General features: G+C 51.0%; 1 protein-coding gene across 1 annotated transcript in view; it reads right to left on the bottom strand.

Annotated features, from left to right (window-relative positions):
- Positions 1-1748, bottom strand: part of MEIOB (meiosis specific with OB-fold) — a 30602-nt gene extending 28854 nt beyond the window's left edge. The window contains exon 1 of the mRNA XM_040635545.1: positions 1621-1748. The gene's annotated coding sequence lies outside the window, so the exon portion shown is untranslated. The remainder of the gene's footprint in view (positions 1-1620) is intronic.
- Between the last annotated feature and the right edge of the window lie 8025 nt (positions 1749-9773).

The raw sequence follows: 9773 nt of genomic DNA, 5'->3' as shown, positions 1-9773 counted from the left end.
GCTCAGCAGGAAGACTGCTTCTCCCTCTCCCTCTGCCTGCCCTTCCCCATGCTTGTGCTCTCTCTCTCTCTGTCAAATAAATAAATAAAATCTTTTTTAAAAAATACAGCAAACTCTATTGTAAATACCTCAAATCTGGTTACACTGTGTGTGGGGATGGTAGTGATTTTAACCTCATATCTAGATGAGAGCAGAGGTGGGGCCTCAGAGATTTCACGAGTGTATTTCAATTCTATGTTGTGCATAACAAACACTCAATATCAAATGAGTGATATTAAAATATCAAATGGTGGCCGATCCTCAATATCATCCCTGTAAAAGGTTTCAATGTAATAACATTTGTCAGCTACACGAAATAGATTTATAGTAGATTTACTCCATTTCGGTTGTTCATTCAGCACCTGTGGGCTGAGTGCCTGACGTGTGTCAGGCCCTGAATGAGGACAGGGGTAGGGCTGGGAGTTGGTTCCTCACCCAGGAGCCTCAGAGAGGAGCAAGGAAAACAGAGGGTGGAGGGTGGGAGGTAGGAGCAGAGGTGTGCAGTCTCGAGGCCCCACTGGTCCAGACCCTGGGCAAGGGTGCAGGGAACAAGAGGTGCTGGTGCAGACAGGCCAGTTTCTGGTCACGTGGCGGCACCGTCCCCGGTAACCGCTCTGAGCTGGCGCTGCCCTACAGACACTGGGCACGTCGTGACCGTCTCTGACATCCCCCTGCCTGGGCTCGGAGCCCTCCTCCCACTGCTGACGGGCAACCCCCTGGGGCGTCTGGCCCGCTCCGTGGGTAGAACACGCGACTCGGTCTCGGGGCTGTGAGTTCCAACTCCACACTGGGTGTAGAGATTACTTAAAAGAAAAAAAGCGAACTCCCTCAATGAAAGAACGATGATTTCTAAAAATAAAACCACCAGAAATCATCATAATGGAGGGCAGCCTCGGAGCCCGACGTTCCCGGCGCCCGGCTGGAGGCTTCAGGCGGGCGCGGCGCCGAGCGGAAAGCGACCTCGCGCCGGGGCCCTGGCGCCGCAGGACGCAGGCACGCTGGTCGCGGCCGGCTCTGACGAGGCGTCCGGCCGTCCGGCCGCCCGGCCGACGAGCGCGGTCAGTCGCACCGCACGGCGCACGGGCCGCTCCAGTTCTGAGCCGGCCGGAGCGAGCGCACGGAGGCCGAGCGCGGGGCCGGGGGGCCGCCGTCGCCGAGTCCGCCGCCAGCGTCCCCGCCACCCCCACAGCACGCGCTCGCAGCCCGCACGCCGCCCCTCCGCCCGGCTCCCCGCCGGCTGCCCCGCACCGGCCCCGCGCTCCCGGCCCCCCTCCGCGCAGGACTCCCGAGGGGAGGACCCGCCCGGCGTCCGCCGCTCGGACCGGAGCGGGCAGCCACGCCGCCGCCGGCCGCTGCACACCCCGCACCCCGCCGGCCACGCCCTTCGTGGCCCGGCCTCACGGAGCCCGGCGTCCCGCATCCCGGGGACGAACCCTACTTCGGGACGCCGCGCCCCGAAACGACAGCAAAGGAAATGACAGCCGCGTGACTGGCTCCCAACTCGGCCCGCACCGCGCAGCGCCTCAGGCCCCATCGCGCGCCCACGCCTCACAGAACGCGCAGCCCGGGCCGGGCCTTCACCTCAGCCGCCGCTCCTCGCGCCCGCCGGGCCCCGCGCTCCACAGCCTCTCCACAGCCTCTCCACAGTACGCTCGGCCCGCAGCCTGCCGCGCGACAGTTAGCGCAGGCCCCGCCCCACAGCCGGCCCCGCCCACCCTCGCCCCGCCCTTCGCCCCGCCTCACACTCCGCCGCGCCCCATCCTCCGCCCCTACCCTCGCCCCGCCTCACCTCCACGCCCCTCCCCACGCTCGGGCTCTGCCTCGGTCTTCACCACAGCCCTCACCCCGCCCCAACTCTGACCCCGCCCCCGCCACCCCATGCTCCCCCGCCTCTCTTTCAGACTCCGTCTTCGCCCCGCCTCACACTCCGATCCCGCCCTCGCCCCACCCTTTGCCCCCTCCCTTCGCTCTGGCTCCGCCCCCACCCTCGCCCCGACTCCTCCCGCACCCCACCCTCCGACCCCCGCCCTCGCCCCGCCCAGCCCCTCGCTCCGACTCCGCCCTCGCCCCGCCCCTCGCTCGGGCTCCGCCCCTGCGGTCCCGCCGCAGTCGCGCTCCTGGAGGGCGAGGCTCGAGGAGACCAGAGTGCGAGCGGTCCCGGCTCTTCCCTTTCCCGCGGGCCGGAGCGTGCGGTCAGGGGCGGCGCGTGCGCACGCGCCCCGGGCGCCCCGTGACCCGGCGGCGAGCTGGGCTGGGATCCGCGAGGTGGGCGCCGGGGCGCGTGGGCAGGGTTTGCAGGGTGCTGCCCGCGGCTCCGGGAGGAAGGCCCCCGGAGAGGGACGGCCCGCGGCGGGGCCGGCGTCCGAGGCGTCTGGGAGCTGTGTCCGCGGTTTCCAGTGCGGACGGAGACAGTGACCTGTGCCGGCTCTTCGTGTGTCTCATTACCGCCACTGGGAAATACTTTCAGTCTAGACTTGGAAACGAATCTGTGTTACTAGAGTACTAGTCAGGGAAGATGAGTCAAGATCCAGCAACTAAATCCATTACATTTGTCCCCAACTGCTGTCCACACGTAGCATTAAGTTAGTGAGCTTCTCCCTTTAGGAGAACAACTTTGGTATTTAGTATACAGCCATATATTTTAAAAGAAAAATACATCAGAGGCAAGTTTCATGTTCTCGTCCCAACATAGCTCTTACTTTTCCTCTTTCGTTAGTTTACTCCCAATCATGGAAAGCCAAATAAAGCACCTGCATTCCTACCACTTCTAACTTAATAGAGAAAGCTTTTTAAAATTTTCTGTATTCCTTTCCAGTCTTTGTCTTTAAAAGAACACATCCTGATCTTTCCAAAGGAATGAGCTGACATTTTAAGTCAATTTTAAAGAGGGAAAAAAAGGTATAAAAAATAGTTTGCATGCATTTTTCACTTGCGCCTCAGTAGGGGAGTAATATTTTAAATTTGTGTATTTTTTCATATTTTAGTAAATGAATTTTCACTGAAAGCTATCGAAGATTAAGCAAGCAGAGTCAGCCTCACTAAAACACAAAAGGCTTTTCATAAGACGCAGCTTGGAAATGCAAGCCTAAAAGAGTGGGATTGTTTGATGTCAATGGGATTGGGACCCTCTTGCTGTGAAAATAATTCATTTCTTCCATTTTTTATAGCAATTCTGTGAACCTGGTTTTTTCTTAACAATAGAATTGACTTGTCAGTACATCTTGGATGGATGTGAACAGAAGCAAGGGCACGAAAGCCTAGGCTTGCCACTTGATGAAGAAGTCAAGGGTGAGTGAACAAAGGTCAGAGGTAAAATAGCTTTTGTCTCTGGCTAAAGAAATGGTATGAGGCTCTGCCCGTCCCGTCCCCAGAGCATGCCAGCTGTCGAGCCATCTAAGACCACGTCACAAAAGAGTGACAGGAAAAATATATAGTAATCAACTTTACACTTACTAATGGGGAGGAAAAGATCAACAATTATTTTAATGAATTGCAAGACCACCTTCTATTTATTTAACGACAAAACAATTTTTCTGAAGTCAATCCTGTGATTACAGTCTCCCTCCCAGGAGTGGAAATTCTGATTGATCAATGACTAGTCTCACTCCCCACTCCTCTGTCCAGGGGACCAGCCAACATTTAAACAGATTGTAGATATGCTACCATTTACACATATTTGTGTACGTTTTCACACAGGTTTGTCTGGAGAAGAGGAGTGAGGTAACCCCTGAGTGGGGCGGGAAGAACTAGATGGGGTTCAAGGGCTATACGAAGGGATTAGGGACTACCGGGGCAAACGAGAGGGGGAGGCAGAAGAGAGGGAAGGCGTACTTGCGGGGAGCTGGATTAAGAAAGTTTGAAGAAGCATCAAAAAGGAGGGAGTTCATGAAAAAAACAAAGCAGCAGCAACTGGGGAGTGGCCTGAGCACTGGGCGCTCAGAAATGTTCTGGAAAATTCTGGGGAGAATCCATGCAACTGCTGAGTCAGAATCCAGGGGGCTGTGGGAAGAACAGGTCCCTTCTCAAGTCTGGGTGGCCCACGCCAGGAAGAGCCTGACTTGTTCCACCGGCAAAGAGAGGAGAAACAGAAACATTGGTGCCTACCCAGACGCGGTGGGAATCGAGGCAGAAATTCCAAGTGAAACTGGAGAGCCTACTAGAGCCCAAGGTAGGCGATGCTCTATGGTGAGCTGAAGTGAGCAATGAGCGGGCTTGGAACCCCGCAGTGTCTGTAGTCCATGAACAGGGACTGCTGCTCATGGCAGCGTGTCTGCTCCACGTGCCCAAAGTCCACTGTGCTGAAGAGATCGAGCTGAGGGAGGGGACAGCAGGGGAGAAGAAGGTCACCAGCACACAGGACACCTGTGGTCCTTGGAGACGACTGGCTGGCCCTCAGCGGACCCCACCAGAAAGTTACTCATGTGACATTAGGAAGGGCCCGCCTCTCTGGAGGGCTCTCATGGGCCACTTTTCATCGCAGTTTATATCAGACATATACAACTTGTTCAAACCTTCCTAGATTACTGCAACATTCCTTCACCAGCGGAACTGCAATTAACTGCACCCCGGACCTCGCAAGTTCCAGCTGTGCATCGCCAAACAGCTGCAGGCAATCCAGGCACTTGGGGGAGCAGGTGTATCTAAAACTAAAGCCAGCTGCTCACCCCAGGCCAGCTGCTCGTCTCCCAGTTGTCATAATCATGCAGCTAGTAACCTGAGCACAGAGTCTCAAAGGTAGCCTTGAATCCGCATTTCCGTTCTACGTTTTTCTAACCAGGTGTCAGGCATATCTCCTGCACCTGTCCTTGTCTCCCCACATCTACTGCAACCACCTTCATTTGGATGCTGGTGGCATCATGTCTGACGACGCTTACCTCTCCCTGCTCCAGCCCATCCTGCCCCGTCCTGCCAGATTGAGATTCTCATGCTTCCATCACAGCGTTCCCCTGGTGTGGAAACTTCAATACTGCCTACATAGAGTGCACCCACATTTTTCTGTAAGGGAGTGTAAATTTAAAGGGCTCTGTGGGCCATAGGGTGGCTGTTGAAATGACTCAACTCTACCCTACCTCAACTCTACACCCGCAGACAATACCTGAACAAATGGGCATGCCCGGGTCCCAGTAAAACTTTACTTACAAAACAGGCAGTGGGCCAGATTTGGCCTGTGAGCCATCGTTCCAAGACCCCTGGATTAAAGTCACAATTTCTTAGTTTGGCATTCATCACTTTCTAGAATTTGGATTTAATTTAAAACTCTAGCCCTCTTTCCCACCATGTCTCTAAAAAATGCCCATTTCCCCAAGACTTTTATGTAAGTCATGCATTCATGGTTAGAAATGAATTTCAGGGGGCGCCTGGGCGGCGCAGTCGTTAAGCGTCTGCCTTCGGCTCAGGGCATGATCCCAGAGTCCTGGGATCGAGCCCTGCATCAGGCTCCTCTGCTGGAAGCCTGCTTCTTTCTCTCCCACTCCCCCTGCTTGTGTTCCCTCTCTCGCTGGCTGTCTCTGTCAAGTAAATAAATAAAATCTTAAAAAAAAAAAAAAGAAAGAAATTAATTTCAGGCGCCGCAAGTGTTCAGATGTTTTTAGAGATATGTGACAGCTGGTGACCCTGTGACAATAATGTGTTTATTTCCGTCTCCTCCACTTCATTATCCATGACACTCATCACTTCATTATTACTCCTAGAAAACATTTCCAAGAGCGTCCTCCCTTAAAGCCACTCGGCCACTCTGAATGACAGCGGCTACCTTGTCTGCCCCTCTGAGAGTCCACAGTGACTCCAAGACAGAACACAGGCGCAGAGAAAGGCAGAGATCCCGCGTGTGGAGCCATGCTCCCTTCCCTCTGGGTCGGGACCCCAGGCTGTGTTCTGTGTTGGGTTTGTTCACATGTTCAGGAATTTGCTCAGAGCACAAAAGCTTATCTGTAGCGTTCACCATTTTGGCACACGCTCAAGGAAGCAACAGGAAACCACGACGACAGAAGGCATCTTACAGTTTAGAAGTATCACTCTGAGAAAAGGACAGTAAATATTTTTCAATGCACCGAGTTTCAATACGCATTCATCAGCACCCTCTTATCGGAGCAGATTTATTGCGTGCTTGTCTAAGATGAGAAAACACGTGGAGTTTGGGGGGTGGCTAGCATGAATCATAGATGCTAAAAGTCAAGCTGTCTGGTCAACTTTCAGCTTTGCCACTAATTAGCTGTGTCGGTCAAGACTTTCTGAGCTTTGTTTTCCTTATCTGTCAGATAAAAGGTTTGGACAGGTCCGTGGGACAGAGATGAGCACCAAGGTACAAACCCTGGGAGGGAAATACAGGGGATTTATGTGTGTCTATCTTGCCGTCTTCTGCACCAAGGCTTTTCGAAAGCTTGCTCATCTCAGGATGCCCCCACTGCTCATGCCACGCCTTGTGCACAGCTGGCGCTTGCTTGAGTGAGGCCCTGGATAGTCTTTAGCTGTGACTAGTATCAGCCTCTACTCTGTGCAAAGCGGTGGAAAAGGGGAGGGCGTTCTGGTCACTGGGCTGCGTGCAGGCTTCGGTGGGCGACGACGGGGAGACCGGCAGGTTTGCTTTGCCGGGCTGCTTCCAGGTCTAGCCTGAGACTGAATTTGCTCTATGACCCTAGAAGAGTTAGTCAGCTTTGTGTAAAACATAAATGAACATGGCCCTCCCCTGCCTGCTGTTTACACCCCTAAGGGTCCTAGTTGGTGCAGTGATCCCTGGGAGGTAAGGGAGGGGTAGATGTAGAAGGAAAACATGCGGCACAGTCCAGTAACTGGGATGCTCATTGTGTTTGACCCCTAAATGAAACATTATTCGATTGTGCAAGAAGAGAGGATCTGTCATATGGCCTCCTTTGCCGCTCTGAACAAAATCACCAACATTTTTCCTTCACGTTTTAACGGGTACACACATTGACTTTAGCTTCAAAGGGCTATATGGTTGGGGCTCCTGGGTGGCTCAGTCGTTAAGCGTCTGCCTTTGGCTCAGGGCGTGATCCCAGAGTTCTGGGATCCAGCCCCACATCGGGCTCCCTGCTCAGCTGGGAGCCTGCTTCTCCATCTCCCACTCCCCCTGCTTGTGTTCCCTCTCTCACTGGCTGTCTCTCTCTCTCTCTGTCAAACAAATAAAATCTTAAAAAAAAAAAAAAAGGCTATATGGTTGAATTCCAGGACCCTTCACTTTTTTTTTTTTTTTTGGCCAGTATTCTTTTCTTTTTTTTAAGATTTTATTTACTTATTTTGAGAGAGAGAGAAAGAGTCAGCAAAACTGGGGGGAGGGGTGGGCAGACAGGTAGGGAGAGAGAATCTCAAGCAGACTCTGCACTGAGCACAGACTCTAAGGTGAGACTCAGTATCACGACCCTGAGATCACAACCTGAGCGGAAGGAAACCAAGAGTCCAATGCTTAACTGACTGAGCCACCCAGGCACCCCTAGGTCTGTATTCTTACAAACAGCAGTTGACTGTGTTTTATTATTTAATGGTAGCTTATGATTTCAGACAATACTTGTATCAGTTTTTCCACTCGGGTTTAGAATAGAAGCAGTGGGAAGCACTTTATTCTGTCGGTATTACAGCCAAGAATAAAATAAGTCAATATAATCACTTCTATATCATAAAAATTTTTTCCTCTTGATCAGTCATTTTATGACCCCAAGGTCACAGCTATTTCAAAATTTTATTGTGGCTCGACAAATTCTCCATGTCAACTCCATATTACAAGATCTTTCATTTCTTCAATTAAACAACTGGAAATGGAGGCCACCTGTGCTCCTATATTTATGACGTCAATAAGTCCATTCTAATTACACCACGCTGTTGAAAAACGGCATGCCAAGGAATTGACAGACTGTTTGGGGGTCACCATTTCACACAATACCAACCACTGATCAAATCATTTCAAAGGCTTTACCCCACAGATTCATAGAAAAAAAAAAAGACTTTGCATATCACATCTTTTCATTTATATTTTGCTAGGCTCTCAAATAAGTAGGATGTATTTATTCTATCAGTCTCTATATTTGTAAGTGGAAAACCTTGAAAACATTTTGAAAACTGATGTTCTTTGAACTATAACTACAGAGAAAATATGTTCAAGTTTACAACAGTGATTCTATATAGATCCACTTTGAAATAACTAATTTATGGGAGGAGATATCAACAGGGTACATCTTGCATGTATAAGTTTTGATCCAATTTTTTTTTTAAAGATTTTATTTATTTGACAGAGAGGCAGTCAGCGAGAGAGGAAACACAAGCAGGGGGAGTGGGAGAGGAAGAAGCAGGCTCATAGTGGAGGAGCCTGATGTGGGGCTCGATCCCATAACGCCGGGATCACGCCCTGAGCCAAAGGCAGACGCTTAACCGCTGTGCCACCCAGGCGCCCCTGATCCAATTTTTAATTTAGAACTCATTGAGCAAAATAGTCAAGTGTTACAGGGAGTTAGAAATTAGGAATGATAGATGCGAACTAGTTCCCAGACTCATCCTAGGTGATCAACATCTGAAAATCCTTTACCTATCTCTGTAAATGCTTCCAGAGTCCTGGCATAAGAGGGAGAGAGAATCTAAAGCAGACTCCACACTGAGTGTGGAGCCCGATGAGGGGCTCAATCTCACGACCCTGAGATCATGACCTGAGCCGAAATCAAGAGTCAGATGCTTAACTGACTGAGCCGCCCAGGCGCCCCTGTTGTAATTTTTAAATATTAGAGAATAAAGGATTGAATTCCGTTCGGGATGATTAATAAGTTCTGGAAAGAGGGGCGCCTGGGTGGCACAGCGGTTAAGCGTCTGCCTTCGGCTCAGGGCGTGATCCCGGCGTTATGGGATCAATCCCCACATCAGGCTCCTCTGCTATGAGCCTGCTTCTTCCTCTCCCACTTCCCCTGCTTGTGTTCCCTCTCTCGCTGGCTGTCTCTATCTCTGTCAAATAAATAAATAAAATCTTTAAAAAAAAAAAGTTCTGGAAAGAAACCATGGTAAGTGTATTTAACGTCACTGAGTTATACACTGAAACGTGCTTAAAATGGTAGATATGATATCATGTGTCTCTAACCACACCCCCCACCAAAAAAAAAAAAAAGATTGAATTGTACCAGCCCTACGAATTATACTAACTTGAGGTTACACATTTTAGAGAAGCCAAAATCATGGTGTTTTCCAGTTTCCCACACTCTCAAGGATGGCAGACACGGTTGCTTACTAAAGTCTGGATGAAGACCGTTGACGCTGTTCACTGCATTTTCCTCTCACCCTGCGTATCTCTGAGTGTACTTCTTCCAGACCTACAAGTGTACTTAGAGCTACGCAAATCCTTTCTGACCCTGCGACACAGACGCTGCCGGGGCCCTAGACGGCATCTTGGTCACTTTGCCAAACACGATTTGCTGGGTTAAAGGGGTTCCCCAACAGCTACAGAAACAACCGAACATCAAAACCCTGCAAAGATGATAGTCCTGAATAGCTCCATTAGGATATCACTGTGAAGGTATCCCTTTGTCTGAGAAAATGTTATGGATTAATGAGGGCTTTTGCCATTGCAAGGGACAGAATATACAATTCAACTGGCCTTAAAGAAAAAGATGGCGGTGCTGGTGGTGGATTTTATTGGCTCTAGTAACTGGAAAGTCAGGGTCGTTGAGACAAAACTCAGGCCAGAGGCTAAAACTATGTCTTTGAGTCTTAGCTTCTCTGCATCCCTGTGGAGCTCATTTTCC

The sequence above is a fragment of the Ursus maritimus genome, unplaced genomic scaffold (assembly GCF_017311325.1).
Source record: "Ursus maritimus isolate PB19 unplaced genomic scaffold, ASM1731132v1 scaffold_2, whole genome shotgun sequence".
In the NCBI taxonomy this organism is placed as follows: Eukaryota; Metazoa; Chordata; class Mammalia; order Carnivora; family Ursidae; genus Ursus; species Ursus maritimus.
The sequence above is the reverse complement of the archived record's forward strand: the minus strand, read 5'-3'. Positions and strand labels throughout refer to the sequence as shown.